Source organism: Gouania willdenowi, chromosome 8, assembly GCF_900634775.1.
Source record: "Gouania willdenowi chromosome 8, fGouWil2.1, whole genome shotgun sequence".
NCBI classification, from domain to species: Eukaryota; Metazoa; Chordata; class Actinopteri; order Blenniiformes; family Gobiesocidae; genus Gouania; species Gouania willdenowi.
In genome coordinates, this window is record NC_041051.1 from 4,392,292 (window position 1) to 4,414,599 (window position 22,308).

Genomic DNA, 22,308 nt, shown 5'->3' on the forward strand with positions numbered 1-22,308 from the left:
TGTCAATTGTGGAATTTGCCTATTCTTGTGCTATTCTGCTGTTGGGATGTTTATTGACTTGTGAACCTTGAAAGTTGCCTTTTCCAGGCTAGTCTTTCCTCCATTTACAGCTGTATACATAAACAGTCTAACTTCGGCCTTCGTTCCCACCTGTTGGGATTCGAATTTCTCGTCAGTCCATATACAGTATGTGATTTTAGGAGCTGGATTTCTTCAGAGCATGACCTGACCCCGTTTGCTCTCATGATATCTCCAGTTCTCCTGTTTTTGCCTCAGAACATGATTTGACCTCCCTTGTTCCCCCAGGGTTTTTGTCTCTGCCCTGGGTTTTTGATTCTGCTTGTTTTAATAAACTTTGTATTATTTTGCAAGTCAGCTTCAATGAAGACTTTTTTTCCACACTACACCTCCTTTTTACCATCCACATCATCACCTGGGGAGACACGACACTTATTTATTAAAACAATAATACATTTAAAGCCAGTGTTTTTTTTGTTGTTGTTTTTTTTAACATTATGAATTAATTAGATGAGATCTGATACTGATGTGATTGTTTTTGAGATTAGCTTCCACAATAGTGTTTGCTAGTCTTCCTGGGGTCCCTATTTAAAAACAGCAAAAATATTTATAATAAATAAAGAATAGCAAAAACAGAATAAAATACACTTACATATAAATACAAAAATAAAAAACAGTAATAGAACTGTCTCAATCTCACGTAATACACGGTTTTTAGTGGGTTTTTTTTTATATACATGCAAATTTGTTGAGTTCCTCAGTTTTTTAGGCAGTTTATTCCATAGTTGAGATGATCTAAATAAGATAGACTTTTATAGTGAATTAGACGAGAATGTGAGTGTGTTTGGTGTACATATCTAATATTTTCAAACAATGGAGCTGGTTTACCCGTCATGATTATTTTCTTTTAAAATAATAGTAGGTTGTATAGTATTTAAGTACATTGCATTTCTTTAACACTAGTAAAGTAGGGACACTTTAATACTAGGTGGGCCGCCTTGTTTTGCAGACTTGAAGCCTTGCTATATCTGTTCTATTAGCAGCAGACCATATAGCTGAACAATATTTGAGATAAGATACTGTAACTTTGTCTACACAGTGAAAGACTCTTTGAAGGCCTACCTTCTGTAAACTAATTATCATGGTGACGAGGATGACGAGCCATTGTAACAGTGTATTTACTGATTCAAGAAGAGGCTCTGGTGGTTTTCCACCAGGGTTGGGGTCATATATACATGTAATTGCGTATTGCGCATAAAACAAACACTACAGTTTAATATAGAATATATGTTATACTTCATTGTCCTATATGTTAAGCTACATACATGAAACACACATTCCCAATGATTAAACAACGTAGCATTATTGTCTAATGAGTTACATCTGTTGTCATCTGTTATACCCACAAAGAAACAAATCTAACACCTGCAGTTATGGTTTAACCCAACTGTCATTTATAGTCATAGCGCCACCTATTGGTAAAAGAAAATCATAGGATTATATTTGCACGCAACATTTCAGGAAAGTTTGTGATATAATCCTTGAAAATGGTCAGCTACTTCTCAACACTTTAACATTTCTGCCACACCCCTACATACAACACACCTCAACATGTGCCACTTCCTGACATGCGTGGGCTATACTGACACAAAAAAGGCTCAAACGTCCACACCAAAAACATTAAAACCTATATTTTTATTCATCATGAAGCCTAACAAGGTAACCAATAGATAGGAAATAAATTAGAAAATAGTTATTTGTTTTTAGTGTAATTTACATCTGATTTTGGACCCGTTATCATAAGATTATTTCATTATTTATTAGGTTATTTATTTCAGGCTTAATAATTGTGATGAATTGGTATTGAACTTTAGTAATTGAGAATGTAATTGTAATGAACTTTCTGAGGATACAAAATAATTGTAATTTAATTGTAACTGGAAAAAATGCTGGGCACTGTAATCATACTTTAATTGTAATTGAAGACGTACCTGTAACTGAAAAATGTAATTGACACCAACCCTGCACAATTGTACATTTATTTAGTTTATTTAACTTGCAGTTAATGGTATAATATTGGGACATTTTCAGGACATTTGGTCTTTAATTTTTTTTATGTTACTAAATGCCTTTGATCTCCAAAATAACTTTTAGCTGTGTTGTTGATGATGTTTCATTGGAAGCGTAACCTCTGTTTGCGTTACATTGTCTATTGATTTTATGAAGCTGTTTATAAAGAGACAAAACATCATGGTTTTGGTTCTACAGCACAGAAGCTGAGATGCATTCAGCCGTGCAGGAGCAAACAGGGCAAAGCCAGAGGGGAAAAAGTGCACTTGATAAGAACAGGGAATCACATGTGTCTTATCATCACAGAGTTGTGTCCAAGCCAGGTACTGGACAGGCTTGCTTAACCACAACATTCAGACTTGTCAACAACTATGGGCCAGTCATGGTGGTAACCTCATTCAGAGGGTCAAAGTTGAAAAAGTTCTGTTTCTTCCCTCCCTTGTTATTCCACATTTTGTAAAAAATCAGCTCTAAATGGGCCAGTTGGATTTTTGACCCAAAAAAGATCAAAACTCCTCCTCCTGACAATCCTGGCTCCTCCTACCCTATAAGCAGTGTTGGGCGGTAATGCACAAAATAACAATAAGCACCATTTTATATTCATTTTTTACCCCTTTTGTAAAACATTTCTTGCGATGGGGATTGGGAGGATTTTTTTTATTCTTCTCTTGACTTAAAACCTATTAATCATGTTTATCATTCTTTACCACTAGCTGACACACCAACTTTTTAATTAAGTGTCAGTGAAATGTGTGCGTTAGCCTTAGTAGGCATCATCCTTAATCTATTCTGACCTGATTGGGGAGCCTTGAAAAGCTGATAGCTGATAAAAACAGCCTGGAACATTCAATGTCAGTGTACATTTGCATAGAATATTACCTCAACAATTAGGTAGGCAAATTCATATTAAATCCCCCAGTGAAACAATAACATTAAGAGTGTTTTGAAAAAAATGCAGATTTTTCATTTAAATGCTAAAACAAAAATATTCTACGATTACAATAATTAAATGGGATTACTTCCATTTTATGATCAGCTTTAGTCATAAATATTAATGACAAGTATGAGTGCATGCCACATTGTTTAATTCTCTATGATCAGCCACAGACAATGGGCCTATTGTTTTATTCTCAAGAGGAACAATAGCATGTTTCACTGATTCAGTTACAATACCCAGGAGTGGAGACACGATGTGGCATCCAATCTCATTAGATGTAATTAAAGTTTGACCTTGAACGTTATACAACAAAATTACACATATGCCTCTTATTTCCGGTGATTTCAGAGTAATAATAATTATTTCAGAGATACACGGCTTATGTATCTCTGATCAGACTCTGTATGAGCCTGTGGAATGAGCAGAAAACTGCATTTCTTACACATCTTTCTATAAGCTTTTATATTAGTTAAATCCATAATTACCTCTGATCGCAGTAATGCAGCAAAAGATATTGCATGTTTGAAAGCTGTGTGTGTTCTCCTCTCTCTTACCTACTTGTGATTGGTGTTGATGCAGGTGCAGGAAAGATGTCCAGATTAAAGACCAGATGCTCTGCTCTATCTGTTTTGTACAAGTCCTTACCAACTATTTTAGGATGAAAACTGGGCTCACAGTTCTGCATGGGGACAGTGTTCTTTAGGAACCAAGCCTGGGTCGTATCACTTTACTTCCCTCATGTTAATCAAAAATTACTATTAATAATAACCACTATCTCCACCCCTCTGTAAAGCAAGGCTTTCATTTCTCAAATTTACATCTTCTCACCTCTCCCTTTTTCTCTGTTGCTCCACCTTTCTTCGGACGTCCTCCCGTCCCTTTACTTCCTCTCTTTCTCTTTGCATCCATGTCTCCTAAGGCTCACTGAAGAAAATGTCTACATTTTATTATGATGATAGTAGATTTATGTTGTTGCTTTTTATCTTAGCTTTAAAGTATTTCCACTGGCTACCAGTCAGCTTCATGTTAGACTTTCAAGGGGCGGTAGTATGAAAAATCCACTTTATAATGGTTTTGCTACAGTGATATACACCCCTTTAGCCTCATTCAGAGGGTCAAAGTTGAAAAAGTTCTGTTTCCTCCCTCCCTTGTTATTCCACATTTTGTAAAAAGTCAGCTCCAAATGCGTGAGTTGGATTTTTCTCGTGTTGTGATGACACAAAGCGGAAACTCCTCCTCCTGACAATCCTGGCTCCTCCTACCGTATAACAAAATATGAGCTCCTCTCTCTCAAACTACCTCACAGCTAAAACAAACACTGCGGTTTAATATAGAATATATGCAGTGTTGGGCATTTTACTTTAAAAAAAGTTATTTAGTTACCGTTACAAATTACTTTCACCGAATAGTAATTGAGTTAGTAACAGTAAATGCATGCTGTAAAAGTAATTAGTTTCTCTGCTAAGTAATTATGAAGTTATTTACAGTGTTAATTTCAATGACTAAATATTTTTGTCATTATTTTCGTCATAATATATTATTGCGGACGAAAATGAATTGTAAACTAAAAAGAAGTCATTGATTGACACTGGAACTATGACTAAATTGATTGACATTATCATCAACAAAAAAAGGACGAGACGAAAATAGACTGTGACAAAAATTCAATCAGAAGATAGGAGAGATGTAGCCTGGAATCCATCCTAATCTTCTTGTATTATTCATATACAGGCGATTATTCTGGAAGCGCTCACCGCGTTTGAGTTCTGGTGGCTGAGCGGGACAAACAGGCGCAGAGTAACCAATCAAACAATGAGCGGATCTGACTACAATAGCGCAACACACGTAGTTCTTTTTCCCTAAACGGAGCCAGCAGCTGAAAACAGCGCGTAGTACGGTACAGACTTATGGTTTTAAAGCCTCTTCTTGTTGTGGTTTCAACAACATATCCAGGTCTTTTAAAACAAAGCAGTGCGAAGGCTGCCATGTTTGTTTTGATACTGCTTGGTGTAGAGGATATGACGTTTTTACCTGTTCGGCTCTCATTTGCTTGACCAACTCTCTCTTAAGCAGAGACTTTTTAGCCAATCATCTCCACCCCTGCTCTCCCATGCGCTCTCCACTGTCCTGCTGCTGCCTGCAGGATGAAAATAGCTGAGATGGGTTGCCTAGATTCCTGACATCATGGCGCTTCATTAAACCGAATTGTAGTGTGCCACAGATTACTCCATTACCAAAAAGGTAGTGCCGTTATACTTAAATGTTGTCATTCCCAACACTGAATATATGTTATACTTTATTGTCATACATGTAAGGCTACATACATGAAATGTGTTTTCTGTATTTAACCCCTCCCTGAGGAGCAGTGGGTAGCCACGGTGTAGCACCCAGGGAGCAGTTAATGTTAATATAAGGGACTGATCAACATCCCACAGTGATGGACCAGGGAGATTAGAACCAGTGAGCCTACCATTACAAGCCTGCTCCCTTAACCATTAGTCCTTAATCCACAGATAATATATTTATGTTCAGTATATAGATAATCCAGTATGTACTCTAGATAATCTGAAGCGCAGTGTGAGCACTCACAATAAGTTCAATTTTTTGTAGCCGTTATATTGCCTCGTATCGCCTGTGACATAATCTGATGCAGCGGTGATTATCACCTTAAATGGACTAGTTATGTGGTTAGAAGTGGTGGGGATGACAAGGAAGTGACATAGCAGCTTAACACTCCTGTGAGTGTTTAAAACAGCTGACTCTGCTGACAGTTCACTCCGCTGCTGCCACACACACCCTAAAGCAGCATTTGTCGAACTCACAATGACCATAGCCTCTTAAATATAAATATAATATGTGTTTTACTGTAATGTGTAGTTTTTTGACAGATAACAATAACAAGAGTATGTGGATAGCAAAAGAAAAATCGCTATGGTGATCAGCTGTGGTGTGAAGTCTGTGTTTACAGACACGCCCACTCCTGCATATGCATAAAGGCCCAAAACCAGCCTGTTTTTAGAAGTGTCATGAAAGTGACTTTTCAGAGGCTAAAACTCCAGAAAACAGTTGATTTTGGTCAAATGAAGCTCAAATACTATGTTGTTCTTAGAATAAATGGAGATGTGTGAAAAACAGCATAATACTGGACCTTTAAGGTTGGTTAATGTGTTGGTTAAATGATGTGTTGTTGCAATTATAGTAATTGTATAGTTCATATATATATATTCAGATTCATATCTACAATGTCAAAAAGTAGAGATGGATAAATGGATGCTTATATGGCGTGAAGATTAAACATGAGTTGAAGATGACAAGATGGATCAGAGTAGCATAAATCACCCTCAGTCATGCACTACGTACACGAGCATGATCTAAACACACCAGGAAATAATACATAAAGGCCAATAAATTTTCTCCAAGTTTTCCTTCGAGACTATACATTCGTCATTCAAGAACCATTTCAAATATATCAAATTAAAAAAACACAAAGACAATCCATAGATTCCCTTAATCTCTGTAACCTTCTTCGGAAACAACCTGCAATGCGGCCCCATGATCATGCATCACTAGCCCAGCATCTCACCGCCTGCTGCAGGTTACGCATCCTTCCTCGGACGGCACTGAGCTCACAAACACTCCCTCAGGTTCACTTCAGCATGTGATTATAGATAAAAGAACACAGCTGCTTCCACAGGCAGTGAAAAAGCCTCTCACACTGACCTTTGGGAAATGTTCCATAAGACGGGCTCGACTTCAGGCCGTATGTCCAATATATATGTGTGTGAAAAAGCCATTAACAATGTTTGATAATACGGGGTGATTATTGTGCAATGTAATGTATGCGTTGTGAATGTGAAATATGCAAAATAGCCACATGAGAGACGAGGTCAACTTTCTCTCGATAATAACAGCTGCTTTGGGCTGGTGTTACTTAACCTAATGTCATTGTGTATATGTGACATCATCAAATAGTTGGCAGACATTTTCATTGTTTGGACGGCCCTTGGATGGTATGGAGGACGATGAGTGCCACAATTAAATAAATAAATAAATGCACCATTCATTAATGAATTAAATGTGTCAATAATAATGTCATTTTATTTTAATTCTGAAAAGTATGAAGTATAAATATTTCTGTCAAATTTGCTCGTCAAAGTCTGTGGGGGCGGTTTCCTCACACTTGATTGGTTACCTTCACATCAAGTCAAGCTAAATTGATCCCTGAAAACGGCAAAATGGAGTGAGAAAACACGGTGACTTAGTGGTTAGCACGTCCGCCTCACAGCAAGAAGGTTCTGGGTTCAAGCCCTGGGGTGGACACCTGGGTCCTTTCTGTGTGGAGTTTGCATGTTCTCCCCGTGCTGTGTGGGTTTTCTCCAGGTACTCCAGCTTCCTCCCACAATCCAAAAACATACCTGTAAGGTCGATTGGAGTCTCTAAATTGCCCATAGGAGTGAATGAGTGGTTGTCTGTGTTGCCCTGCGATGGACTGGCGCCCTGTCCAGGGTGTACCCCCGCCCACAGCCCAATGGAGATTGGCACCAGCAGACCCCGCCTCCACAGATTTTGACTAGCAAGTTTGACAGATAAAATTAACTCATGAATTTCTGCAACAGACCATGAAATAAATAAAGAAATATTTGTACTTCATGCTTTTCAGAATGAAAATGAAATGTAAAATTTATAGAATTATTTATTGACACATTTAATTAATAATTGACACTATTTATTAATTTATTTGCGGCACTCCTCGTCCTCCATATGGCAGAAAAGATTGGTTTCTGCAACAGCCTGTCAAACAGGAAGGAGAGAGGATGAAACACATGAAGGATGGAAGTGGAGAAATTAAAATAGCAATGGCAGAGGTGGGATTGAAAAAGGAACTTAATTTGAAGAGAAGCAAGAGGAAAAAGAAGGAGGGATGAGGTTGATTGAGGTGGTAAAGGGCAGGAGGTGGCTGAGAGATCCCAGCAGGGAAGGCTGATGTTTGATGGGGCGCGAAAAAATGAAAGGAAGAGGATGAGATTTTTATTGCAATACCCAAAGATGGTAAGAATCCTGCTGTCAGGGCAGGAGATCAAGTACTCTTTCCCTTTTTTTTCCTTTTTTAATAAATCCAGCATCATTGACTGAATTTTTAATTCTTTTGGGAACGATTTGAACAAACTCGATTTAAGTTTGTGTCTACTGATGGGACTCCCATTGGCAGAGGTGTAAAGAGTACTGATATATCCTACTCAAATAGAAGTAAGTCATACATAAAATACTAAAATACAAGTCAAAAGTAGTAGTCATAGTTACTAGTTACTTTCACTTTCCCTTGCATACAGTAAACATCTCATGTATCACCTGCATTTAATTGTTGTCTCGTCATTTCATGTTTCGTAGTTTCAAAATGTCCGTTGATCATTTACAAACTAAAAATAATAATTTACTCAGTAATGGTTGGGGGTCAAAATATATTGAATTACTTTTCTTTTTTTAAAACATACTTAAGTACTAGTACAATTACTGATTTAGAAATGTACTCAAAAAAGCTCAAGTACCCATAAAAGCAACTTAAAGGTATAGAGGATGATTTTCCTGAAGTTTAGAGAATGCCATTTGCACATGCGCAACATTCGAAAGAGAGTGCACGAGCCCAGTTGTCCTCGTGCACAGCTCTGTTTACAAGTTGGAGTCGGCATCACTCATACAAGCTTAACTTCCAAAAGAAGATTTGTAGCTTTTTCCACTACGTCAAACTGGCCACCGGTAAGTGAAAATCCATTTTCAAAGAACCCGATGCGCACCAGGCATGAGCACGAGCATGGCCTTAAGTATACATATAATCAGAATGATTGACAATTAAAAGGACTAATAGTTGAATGTTGAAGCCAAAATAACAATGTCCACAATACCTTCAATTACATGAGTTACCGTTACTTTCACCTCTGCCCATTGGTATATTTGTACTGAACCAAACTGTGTTGTTGTAGGGTGATGGTCTAAATGGAAAGTGGAATTGGGAAACAAGCATCAACAGGCCAATAATTAATCAAACCCTGCTCATTATAAAGTACTTCTGTTGTGATCTGAATCTCATTGTTAGTCAAATCACGACTAATTGCTATCAAATTAAAAACAAGACGAATTGTATTTCTAACTGGAACTTATATAAATCTCATCATCTGCTGGTTTCCACCTGCCGTTCCCTGTCCTCATTTTGCATATTATTCACACAAAAATCAATCTTTCATAAAGCTCTTTAACAGGTGTAAACGTGTTATTGAACACAACACAGCCTGATGACTAATAACAACCAGTGTTACATCCATTTGTTGCTGGGGGCACATCAACACATTTATTAGCATATTTTAGGACACACATAACGATTTAAAAAAATTGATGAGATTTTCTCATCCAAACTTGAGGAAAAAAAAAAAATAGGCATAGAACAGTTTTGATCTTGATGTGTGTGAGCTATTCCTCCAAACCAGAAATCTCACATGATCATATACATGTATGAGATATAACATTGTGACCTACTGCTACGTTCCAAGCAACTCAGAACTTAGGTTCTTCTGACCTCCTACTTGTAAAAGTGACTTGGAACGCCACCTGAACTCGGAGCTCCTACTTGGCAAAGTCGGGAAAAAAATGTAATATTATAGTCATAGACGGATCATCATGACCAGGAGCCCTGGGCACAAACCTGCCACAGGCCCCTGCCTACACAGTGCGTGCACAGAGGAACTCTTCTCATCACGTTGATCATCACGCGCAGCTCACTGTGTTTCCTGATGTGCGTAGTGCATTATTTCAGCTTTAGATTCTGTTAGCGCATGTTTCAAAGTGAACTTCTGCAATTCATCTCGACTATCGGTTTATCCACATGATGAAGATCATTATATGAATGTAAAGCAGCACGCACAGAAAATGTTTGCACAGAGTCTCTTTGGAGACAGCGAAGCGGTCAAAGGACGGAGTTCTGCGGGTCAGGACCAGATCAATGGGCGTGCACTGTAGCTGTTCCCACTCAATGTTCTTGAAGCCAAAATACAGTGCTTAGGGGTGCTTCCATCTTGCAAATTTGACATAATTTGGAGCCAGTCTGCGCAGTAAGGTCAGGTGGAAGCTGCCCTGGTAACACGCCCCGCCCATTTAGCGTACTGCCCTGATGATTTACGCAGCCCAGCTATGCCAACATATGTATCTTTCCCACTGGAAATCCTACCAACTTGTTCAGATGATTAGATCATAGAGGTTAGTACTAGAACTGGTAGCTCGAAAAATACAAAAAAACTGAACGGAAAAGTTTAATGGTGTCTCGGCTTTCCTTCACGACGTAACTGCTATTCACAAAGAGAGTTACGCAAGATCCTTGGTTGTCAATCATCGTCATATATGACGTCAAATCCCATATTTCAACCTCAAATAACTTCTGAACTTTATATTTTGATAGTGCTTTTGTTGTAATTTGTGCTATATGAATAAAGTTGAACTGAATTAAAAAACAGAAAAAACAATGTTTAAACCACTGCTGTATATGAAGAAAAATCCACAAAACAAAAGGAGCAGCAGCCGCATTACCAGATATTCACCAGGTTTCTCACCCCAAAAAAGTCAACAAGGAAAAGTCCTTAAATAAAAATGAAAACAGTATCCCTGTCCTGATTATGTCTCATAAAAAGAAATTTTATAGCCCCCAAATTTTGGGAAACTACCCAAGCTAACGAAAGCAATTCTGATGGTTTAATGAGTTCTTTCTAAACAGCAGTAGCCTGCAGAGACTAAACTGAATATGAAAGCAGTAAATCACGTTATCAGTTAATTCTGCTATGATTTGAAGTGTCTTTTAAGTGCCTCAAATTATTATTATAACACATTTCTCAAAGATGCTAATGGTATACTCATCGGAGTCAGAGTAGAAAATTATTATCACTACAATCCGAATATGTACGCGGTGTGAAAGTGACAGATTTTACCAACAAAGAGAAGATGCAGCAAAGTAGCAGCTGAAATGAGCTACAAACACATCAGTATTTCTTTCAAACCTAAGCTAATGTTCACATAATCATCTGTTGTGAAAATGCATCGTTACAATCAGACATCCTTAATCTTTCTTTCAGAAGGGCAGCGGTTGTTTCGAAATATTGATGGCATTCCCCCACCAATAAACCAAAGGGGAATCAATAACGGAGCTGCTGCTCAGAGATAATGGCTTCTGCTAATGCTAACTATCAATTCAGAAAGAAGGACAGCTAGTGCACTCTGCAGCTCTGACTGTTTTCATGTACAAGAAAAGTGATAAAAAACAAAGTAGTTAAAATGGTAATGACAAGTGCAATGGACTGTTTAAAAAAACACTTTACTTAACTTTATTCTGGAGTGGCAGAATACATGAAGCTGCAGCTAAATGTAGCAACAACAACAGGATTGCTGTTTTCATGGAGGCAATCTTACATTATGCGCAACGTTTCTAAATCTTTGTCTACCCCGTATATGATTTCACTGAGGGTCTCTTTGCCTTCACACTGAGTCCCAGATGCTACTCTACCCTGTTGTTGTCATCTGATGAATGCCATCATTGTAGATAGCACTGAGCAGGACATGCCACTGACCTGCTGTTCACAGGATGTTCGTCTCCTCTTCTTATTCCTGTCCCTGACAGAGGCATGAGGAATGTATATCCATGGTTTACACAAGTCTACAAATCGTTTGATACATTAGTTTTCAAGACTTCTAAAACATTCAAAGGCTTTTTTATGTTTGGAGATGTTGCGTACAGATAACCAGGGTCCAGGAAGTAAGTATAACATACCTGGAGTGAATTTAAACCACAATTTGTACGGACAACCCCCGGTGCTATTGTTACAGTTACCGAAGTACACATACTATATATAGTCTTAGGGTTAGGGTTAAGGTCATACCTGTCAAGTATCCCGTTTTGGCCGAGAAACTCCTGTATTTTACCCCTCTTTCCCGTCATCTTCCCGTATTATTATTTTCCCGTAAATATCCCGTATTTTAATGTAATAATAATTCAAAGATGCCTTACTATACTGAACGGCGTCACTAGCCTCGCGAGAACTTCCACCTGAAATGGACTGGCTTGGTGGCAGCTCTCGCGAGATTAGTGCTGACAGCGGCACCAAACCCAGAAATAACTCAGAAGAGAGATAGATGAAGACGTTCCAGCGAAAGAAACTAAGAACTGGTGTAAATACGTTGTAAAATGAGACACAGAGGTCATTAGCATTCTGAACCGTCCACTCCAGGAAGTGCCTGCTGCTGGTGCTGCCCCTCCATAATGAACATACACACCCATTCTCTGTGGTGCTAGAGGCATGCGAGTGGCTGAAGAACATCTGTTTGGATGGTCATTGTCCTTTCTTATCCAATCTGCACAGGGAAAATAAACAGACTTTTTTTTTGTACCAAATGATAATGTCTGGTAACCGAAAATGCGTGTTCGACTGTGAAAGTCTTCTGAATTAGTTCAAACTTCCTAAAGAAGACTTTACTCGCCAGAAGCGTTTGGAATTTATCTCTGCGAGCACGTGACACCAGCATCTGTTAGTCTGTGACCTTCACTTTTCAGAAGACTACTTGGTGAACAATGGCTAGTTCCAAAATGGATTGTCCAGTAAATTACGTCTTCAAACCGGAGTGATTCCCATAATAAAACCCACTGATGGAGAGGTCACAGCCCTCAGTAAAATAAACCTTGAGCAAAATATTAGCCATACTCACTTATTTGTCTTTATATTTGAAATACATTCTCTGGAACTGTTTACAAAGTTTGGTGGGTGTGTCTGTTGGCCATGCTGCCGAGGCTCTAGGGCTACGTCATAAAATGGGAGGCACTCACAGGGGAGAGGCGGCGCTCTGAGAAACTGTGCGTCTCAACTCCTGTGTTGAAAGAAAACAAGTCATATTTCTTAATAAATTTGTATTTTATTTTGCAAAATGTAAAATATTACCCAGATGTGGCTGTAGTTGATTTTGGAAGGTCTTCATATAGCATGATATAGGACCTTTAATACATTTCTAAACCAGGTCGCAGGTGTTCCAGTGTCGCTATTTATAGAACACATTGTGACCAACACACAGGTAATCTAGAGAGTGACAGCCCCATCAAACCTGGCGTTACATTTTATCTTCTTTGTTCCTACTGTTCCCTATTATATTACTTTGTCTCAGCAGTAATACTCATCTGCCTCTAACGTTGGAGAGGCAGCAGTGTGGAATAAAAATGGTGAGGGAAACATGAAAGGTAGCAGCAGGCTGAGGAAATTAAAGCAGCACTGAATATATGATAGCAGAAGAACATTTACAGCAGAGGGAGGAAAGAAAAACAGCCATGATAGGAAAGCAACGGAATCACATCTATAAAGAAAAGAAAGTAACCTCTCCTGACTGGAGGTCTTGTAGAGTTTTTTTGTGTTGGTACAAGGTCTGATCAACCTTCAACGACACAGAAATTTGCAGGGCAGAGAAAGTGATTGAGTCGATTAATGTGGGGATGTCGTCTGCATGGAGGAGATAAAGGGCAAAAAGTTTGAATAAGCTGTCAGTAATCTATATGTTCACGTCCACAATGTCTCAAAAATATGGACTAAATCAATGTACTGATGAACTCCAATGGGTCTGTGTATACAAATGTTAGAAGCTTGTGCGGAAATAAAGACACACACACACTGTGGTCCTCCTGACAGGAATGCAGAGGAGAGCAATACGGGCATAAAGACTGGTGGGTAATTGCATGGTTCACACAATATCAGATTCCTGCCTTGGCTGGAAGAATGGTATGAACTCAGACAACAGGTGTCTGGGAAGACTTAAGACTTTTCTGTGGCCTGATTTGACACAAGGAGAATAAAGAAAAGGAGTGAAGGAATGTACTGTCTGTATTTCTTGCCAAGTTGTATCATCAAGAAACTGGTGATTTACACTCCTACTTTTAGCCATAGGCCTACTACTTTATAATGCCTATATTTATTTCCAATATATCTACTGTCAATATCAACCTATTTCTAGCTCTGATATTTCCTTATGTGATGTGTGGCTGCACTTTTGGTTTATTACTAATCTGTTAAACTTAATAGCATTGAACAAGGCAAATGCTAATTATCTCTTTCTGGGTTGCTCAGCACACGTATGGGGTACCGAATGTAAAAACACAGTCACTTTATCATAGCCGACATATTTTTTTAACTTTTAGCTCACTTTCCTTACATTTGAGACAGATTATTCACGTACATGTACAGCATGCTCTATATCACTGTCAAAAATGTCTAAACATGAAAAATAAATCTAAATGTAAAAGTTAAATCTATATGAAAATTCTAGAAGTAATTGTCACATCTAAATGCTAAATCTAAATGTGAAATGTAAATGTTAAATCTAAATGGTGAATATAAATCTAAATGTTGACTCTAAATCTAAATTTTGAATATAAATCTAAATTTTTAATCTAACTCTAAATGTTAAATTATGCAAAGTGGGCAGGTCAACGCCTGTCAATCATGAGGCCCCGCACACACCATCCACCAACTCACGGAGAGAGGAAGAGTGAGACATTGCGAGATCGCTCCAAACTGACAAACTCTAAAAAGCGGTAATGACTGGTGTACGGGCTGCACATCAGTCAAGGGAATCTCAAATGAAAGAAAAATTTGCTAAATGTTCGAATTATGTCGGCTATGAAACAGTGACAGAGTTCTTACTTTTGGCACCCCATACACGTGTTGGTAAAAACATTTTCAAAGTTTTATATCTCTCACCTAAAATGAATATTTTCTACCATTGTGGAAAATAGTTGTGCATTTTTGTCGCCTTAATTAGAGCCACATTAGCTTTTAGCTAGCTGCAAGTGCGTGTTGAAAGAGTTTTCCTGATTCGTACCATTTCTAATTGTTTTTTAGCCCTAAAAACTTCATTGAAACTTTCACATTAAAAAGTTGAAGTGCAGCTGCTTCAAGAGAATAAAGTGTTTAAAAAGATAACTATCATGAATAAATGCAAAAATCCTTCTCAAACACAAACGGGGAGAAATGTGCTGCGTTGTTGCTGCGGTATGCTTATTTCCATATGAGTACGTAGTCGAGTGTCCTCAGGACAAGAATCATAAAGCTGGACTAAAAAAATTGCGTGACCACCACAGTCAAAACTTAACAGCCTCCAGACATGCATATGGAGGCTGAAAGAAAGAAATGAGTTGGGACAGCTGCTTTTCAAATACAAACACATGCACATCAGCCATTTCTACTCTCAACTGTAAGCATTAGTGACTGTGATGGTGTGTGAAGTCACTGGTGTCAACTGAATACAAAGGGGGAATGTCTGCATTTGGTTTTCATCTTTTTTAAACTGTACTGTGCATTTAAAAGCTACCTGTAGTCAAAATGTATATAACAAAAATGTGTTTACTGCATAACCAATAAACAAAATCATTGCACCTTTAAAAAAAAAAAAAAACACATTAAAATGAGTTTTTAGAACAATTTTAAGCCTTCTGTTATCAACTATGGAGAGTTGTCATTTTGGTCGGAATATGACGCACATTCGTTGATTCCTGTTAGCTGTTGCTAGACAACAGTGTTCAGTTGGTCTACAGTTTCTGAACAATGGCAGAGTGTAAAGAACAAGAGAAAAACCCAGCAGAAACATTTCCTTTGTGTCTCTAAGCAAAATAACGACACTAAGTCAGAGTTATTCAGATGTTGGCTCCATAATATCGGTACAAGATACACACTTAAAATGTTTCTGTTCGGACAAATTTGGTAAATAGTGAGGACCAATTCAAGCTGAGCTGCTATGAGAGGGACCTGTGTGCTAAGCTAAGCGACAAAATTCCTTCACAGAAAATCTCATTGTCGCTTGTAAACTTACTTATTCAGAGCACTACTACGTTTGTGTTTACATGGGCGGGTGTCATGGCACTAACCGCACCCCCACCAGATTGTTCCCTCTTATTTCCTTGTGGCTAAATGATGAGCCTTTACCTTTTCTTTACCACGCCGATTTTGGCTCTGCTCCTCGGCGCATCATCCCATTCATGAACAGATATCTTTTCATGCTGCCTTCATCACAGTTGCTCGTCATATTTGTGCACTTCAACACCTAACGCCTACACTGCTTTGTTTCTGCTGCTAACAACAGCTGTGTTCGTTAGGCAAATTATTCATGCTGAGTGAGTGCAGGGACGCATTGAAAAGGTAACATTTAATCCTCTCCTCACAAACAACCTGGATGGTGCACTTTTATCACTGAAGGAGAGGTTACACACGGCTGCTTACTTAGCACCATGACCTAACAGAAAAACTACACTCCCCACAATTTAAACATGCCTGTTGTGCCTCTACTTCCTAAAATACAGAGTCGGTGCCAGCCAGTACTAAATGGGGGGCATTAAGAGAACTGCGGGGGGCACGAGAATGATCCGCTCTTATTAGCACCCCAAATCTCTTTTCCTTTTCTCGATTAGAACGATTGGAGCAGCCGTAAACTACACGTTTGGATTATTTCAGCCAGCAGATTCTCAAGCTACTCCACTTCCTGCCCTCCATCTGAATTTAGAGCTCTATATCTCTATACGGCTCTGGCTCTCGTGATGCAGCAATGTGAGTGACGTCACGTGAATCAACAGAGCAGGCTCCGTCCACGCTGTGTCAGTGTGTGTAGTCAGTTGCGATAGCCAATCAGATCTCTTGACTTTAAGTAATAAAAAGCTCACCCTGAAGCATGGGAAGAGTGGGGTGGGGGGGGCACAGTAGGTCAGCAGGGGGGGCACGGCCCGTGAATGCCCCCCATGAAGCCGACAATGCAACACTGCAGCATTTATTTAAAGCGACAGGCCATGCCGATGGAAGAAAGTGTATCATATCCTGACCAAAATGGTGACTCTTCATAGTATATGCCAAAAGGTTTAAATGTGTTTTTAGAAGTCCTTTTTATGTTTTTTTATTTTAAAAAAAGGTGCACATATTTTGTTTATTGGTTAATACATTGAACACATTTTTGTTATACATTTTCAGTACAGGTAGCCTTTAAAATTAAATCTTGCTTGAAGTTCGTTCCAAAAAACATAAAACACAAAGGAAACTTCAAACTAAAACGAAAAAACTACTGGTCTTAAAACTCTCCATTAAAATGTAGCACCTTGTGAAAAAAACTACATAAAGGTGTAAGACCAGAATGAATAAGCCACCTAGATGCTACAGCATGGGTGAAGAGGTCTGACAGTGACACTATAATTAAGTCAAGTTAATGCTCTACATCTCACGTGCATCGGTTCTCTCTCTACTAATGTCCCAGAGCAGCACGACTTGTTAGACTTATTAACTACTGCATACTCACAACCAATGAAGAATCAACATCCGGTCAACCTGCAGCATGTTAAACCATTGGCATTAAACAGGTAATTAATTTTCTTATTTGTAGCAATATGAAACTGGCACTTTTACATTTAATGATGAGGTTTTTATTAAAACTGGGGTACTCGATTTATTTTCTTTAATTAAAAAAACGATTTCTGAAAAAAATGGTCATCTGCGTGCTCTGTGTCTTATATTTAAGTATTTTAGTAAATAAAACCCCGGAAGACAAAGTCTTGGCGGTCACCACCTCCAGCTCCAATCACAGGATTTAGAGAAAGGAGGGGTGAGCAGAGCCCACAAAGGAGCCTCCTCATTGGCTGCCGCGATATACAGTGAAGCGCGTGCGCGGTGCAAACTTGTTTTCAGTCTTGGACTAACTTTGGACGTGCAAGTGGCTGTTTTCCTTCGAGACAGGTCATCTAGTGTGCATCCTTTTGCGTGGCGACGTGTTTTAGCGGTAGTGCACATTCAGCTCTCGTGCGCGATTTCGTGCACTTCCGTGAGAAGAGGAGACGAGGAGGGATTATCAGAGTGGGGGACGGGATTTACAGTTTGAATTCAGCCATGCCCCTCTGTCATGGTTCAAGAATCAGTTAGTGCAGCTTTAAGTAGATCGTAATAGATGCATGTCTTAACTGATTTCTTAAAGCTGCAGTGTGTGCATTTTTTTGGCTTCATTTGGTCAAAAATCCATAATTACCTTTGAGCATATTGTAATAAGTGTTTTAATAGCACAGTGTAATTTTGCAGCTTCTCTTGGCTCTGAATTTGAGCTTTAAATATCCAAGAGTGTGACGCGACCTTTCAGCCAATCAGTGATCTTTTTACAGAGTGCTTCATGAGCTGTTTCGGGGTGTTACTATTGGCTGCACGACTAAAGTTGTTGAGCAATCATGACCTCTGTAGTGAAGTTCAATGGTGGACATTCCAGCAGGAGAAGTCTCCATCACAGCGTTTGGTCACACAGTGATCACACTCCAAAACAAGCGGAAGAAGGAAAAGCAACGTGGAGAGGCACAAACATTCTTGGGTGGAACAGACTCGAAGCAAATGTTTCTGACTGCGTGCTGTCTTCCACCTACTGGTTTAAGAGGGAGAGTGAGCACATACGGGATAAATCATATAAACCTAAGAGAAGCACATCTAAGGTGGAGAGAACAGACGCATTTCAATTGCAGTCTGGATCTGGAGTGATGTGGGGCTGAGCAGCAGCTGAGATCACTGCAGCCTTCTGTGTGAGCTTGTGGTGTGGGAGGAGCTGTCCAGGACAGTATCCACAAAGTTACATGTGTTTTCATGTCAGAGCCTCTAAAACATCACAAAACTCTCCGAAGAGCTCCACAGCTGTGCACATTCATGAGGAAACCGGTAAAGGACCATAGGTTTAGAAACAGGGAGGGGAGGGTGGAGTGTGTTTCTTTACAAGTCTCACAATTCTACATACTGCAGCTTTAAGTGAGAGAGCTCCTAGGAAATATAGATGAAAGGTTTCAAACAATACACAAACACAGTTTTCATTGTTCCGGCTTTTGGAAACTTTGATGTTAGTGGGTTAAAGTCAAATCCTGATTGGAATTTCGGTTTTTGCTGCTGCCTATTACAGGCCATTGTTTGCATGTCTTCCGTCAGCAAGATCCGTGTTGTCTTTGAATGGAAAAACTAAACCGGTAAATTGTACAAGAGGCTGAGGGATGGATGAGAAACTCCTGATCCATTTTGATCTCCGCTCCAAAAAGAGAAAAGCTTTGCTCCGGACAAATACAACATGGTAGCCTGTGGATCTGCCTGCTCTTTACATGCACAGTTTGCTTTGGTTCAAACCCTGCTTTGGCCTGTGCACGCCCACACATTCAGCCGCTTTCTTCGCTACATTAATTCACAGTGGCAGTTTGGCCTGAAGGTCACAAAGCCGAGCCTGTCACATTTTCCTTAGTTACAATCTTGTGGATCAGCAGAAGAATTTTGGAGAAGTAGGTTAACAGCAGCAGGTGCTGCAGGTGCTGCCAAATGTGATGAGTAAAGCATATTAGTATTCACGTTCATCGTTCTATTACAGCTCACTCATGCAGAGGAAAGTTTGCACCAGATCAAATAAACATTCAGTAACTTAATTTTTCTATTTTACCATTTTTTATCAAAATGTATTTGTGAAACATCATTTAGGTGTATGATCTCTACAGGAGTTCATGGTATTTATAAGCAAACAATCATATAAGATAATACTTTTCTGGACTCTCTGATGATAATTATTCCAAAAAGCTAAATATTTGAGTTCACAACAAATATTTATTTATGGACACAAATAAATGGGCAGCAAAACACACATTTATCATTAATATTTAGATTTGATTATTTCTGTGAACTTAACACAACATATATTGTTTGTCCAAATGCTTTTATATGTTGGTCGTCTGATATTTTCACTGCAGGAGTGGAATCAAACTCCTTAAGAAAGAGACCCTCAAGTCTGACCCTTATTTGGGTCAAAAATAAAAAATGAAATACATAGTGTGGTGGCAAAATTGATTAATTATGTATACTCATATATTGGCTTTTTGATCTCATTCAACTTAATACCCCAATTTGTAACTTTCCACGCCTGTCTGATGTCTTTTCCTCCTCCTGCAAAGTCAGTGGACCCATACTCCCATGATACAGCTTCTCTAAAGGAATGTCAGTTGGCCTCAGTTTAATCTCGAAGGCCAGAGCACGTCCAAACCCACCCCAGACATCACATACACACACACACACACATCATATACACTTACACACACACTCACTCACCTACACACACACTCACTCACACACCCACACACATCTAACTTTCACCCCGACATCGGAGGTGTCACCTCCGGCAGACTGACCTTCCCCCCCTGGTCTCTTCTTTGTTGTCTGTGGAAGGGGGGAGGTGGGACAGTGGGGTATAAATGTGTGTGAAAGGAACTTTTGGGCCCTTTTTCTTTTTCGCGCCCTCTCCCCTGGCCAAGGGAGACCACTGCTTTGTCTATCCCGCTTTGTACCTTTTTATTTAGTTTAGATTAAATCACCATAACAATAGAAAGAGTAACCTTTATACTATCTACCTATAAAAGCAAGGGAGGTCTGTGTAGATGGATGTGTGGATGTGTGTGTGTGGAGCAAATATCTCCCCGACGCAGTGCGAGTTCGACCTGCGTTCCAAATACCCCGAGTGTGTGTATCTGTTATTTTGGAGTAATTTGGTCATTTCAAAATGTTTATTTTAATTTTATTTCACTTCTGGATGGCCCCGAAATGAAACCTATTCAGCTTTTGACCTCAGGGTGTGAGGGGGCGCTAGCGCACCATTTATATCTATTTCACTGAACAGCTCGATTCCAGTGCGTGCACGAGCTCCCGTGGACTTTTGAGGAAAAATACTTTTTTACTGTTCTTTATTTGGTGATGACATTTCGAAACGTTTATTTTCATGTTAGTTTGACCATACGCTATTTAGACCGGACAGACCTCACCCGGAAGTTATTGACGGCAATGGCTGCTGTGTTGAAAGCTGCACATTTCTCAGCAGCGTGCGTGTGAGAGAGAACCAATGGAGGAGATTTGTGTCTAAGATAGAGTTTCACACACATACACCGATCAGGTGCGCTTCACTATCGATCACCGTCTACGTGTGTAACGGACCACCATTTAGTCCGGTTACAGTCTGTGTCACGACACTCGTCCATTGGGTGGTAGTGACTGTAGTGTTGAGTCAGATCAGTAAACGGTGCTACATAGTGAAGGTCACCTGATGATTACTGCAGCTTTACTCACGACACACCGGCCACTACACCTAACTACTGAAAATAGACAAGTTTAGTGAAAGTTAGGCAGACACACACACTAACTGACAACAACAAAAACTCAAAAATGACTCAGAATACACTAAACTAAATACTTATAATCCCACATGAATGCATACTTCCGACGGGCACTGTACATTACAGAAAAAAACACCAAACGAAAAAATATAAAAATGAGTTAAAAAAAACAAACAACACATTTATCATGCGCATGTCTCATAGAATTAAACCAGGGAAATTGCACACGCTATTTTACTTTGCACCTGCAAATCTACCGCTTTATAATGCTACAGAGTATGTTGTTATTATTATATGCCCATAATTGACAACTCTTCTTATGCTCCCACTATATCACTACATACTTCCGACGGGCACTGTACTCGACTTCAAAAAACATACATTTACAGAAAAATACACAAAATGACTGATCCACACTACAATAGCAACACCCACACCCACACACACACACACACACACACACACATGAATGCATACTTCCGACGGGTACTGTACTAGTACATTAAAAGAGAGATCAGATTTTTTTCTTACATTCTCACATGCAGTTATGGGCAAATGAAAATGGTTAAAAAAAAAAAAAAAAGAAATTCCAGATTTCAAGAGTCACTAATGTGACTAATCATTGGTGATGTGTCAGCTTAAAGCTGATCAAATTACAGGGAGCTGAAGCATGTGATAAGTTGTTTACTGAAGGCCCAAACATGTTCTAGCTCCAAACTCTGACAATTTTGAGGGTCTGGCATGTCCATCAGCTGGAAAATATAGGATGCACAAAATTAACATACCTCGTTCACAAAATTGTCCATATCTCAAAAAGGATTCATTCGATTCAACTAAACATTTACAGTGTCCCTATTGAATTATGGAGGAACAATTGGAAAAAAAAAAATCTGAATTTTTTGAGTCTGGAGTGTGTGCAATGTCCTGAAAATTTGTTGAAATGACATGAAATGACCCAGCAGTGTTTTTCAACTTTGGGGTCATGACCCCATGTGGTGGGGTCATCTGAAATGTCTAGTAATTGATAAAAAAAAAAAAAAAAATACTGATCAAAATTATATATTATCTTGTGTGTGTGTGT

At 39.1% G+C, this 22,308-nt stretch overlaps 1 protein-coding gene across 2 annotated transcripts in view; it reads right to left on the minus strand.

Annotated features, from left to right (window-relative positions):
• Positions 1 to 22,308, minus strand: part of LOC114468740 (parvalbumin-7-like) — a 113,898-nt gene that overhangs the window by 23,134 nt on the left and 68,456 nt on the right. Inside the window, exon 1 of one of the 2 annotated variants that reach the window (XM_028455790.1) lies at positions 5,149 to 5,154. The exons of the other annotated variant lie outside the window; for it this stretch is intronic. The gene's annotated coding sequence lies outside the window, so the exon portion shown is untranslated. Of the gene's footprint in view, positions 1 to 5,148; positions 5,155 to 22,308 lie in introns of those variants that run through there. 2 annotated transcript variants of the gene reach the window in all.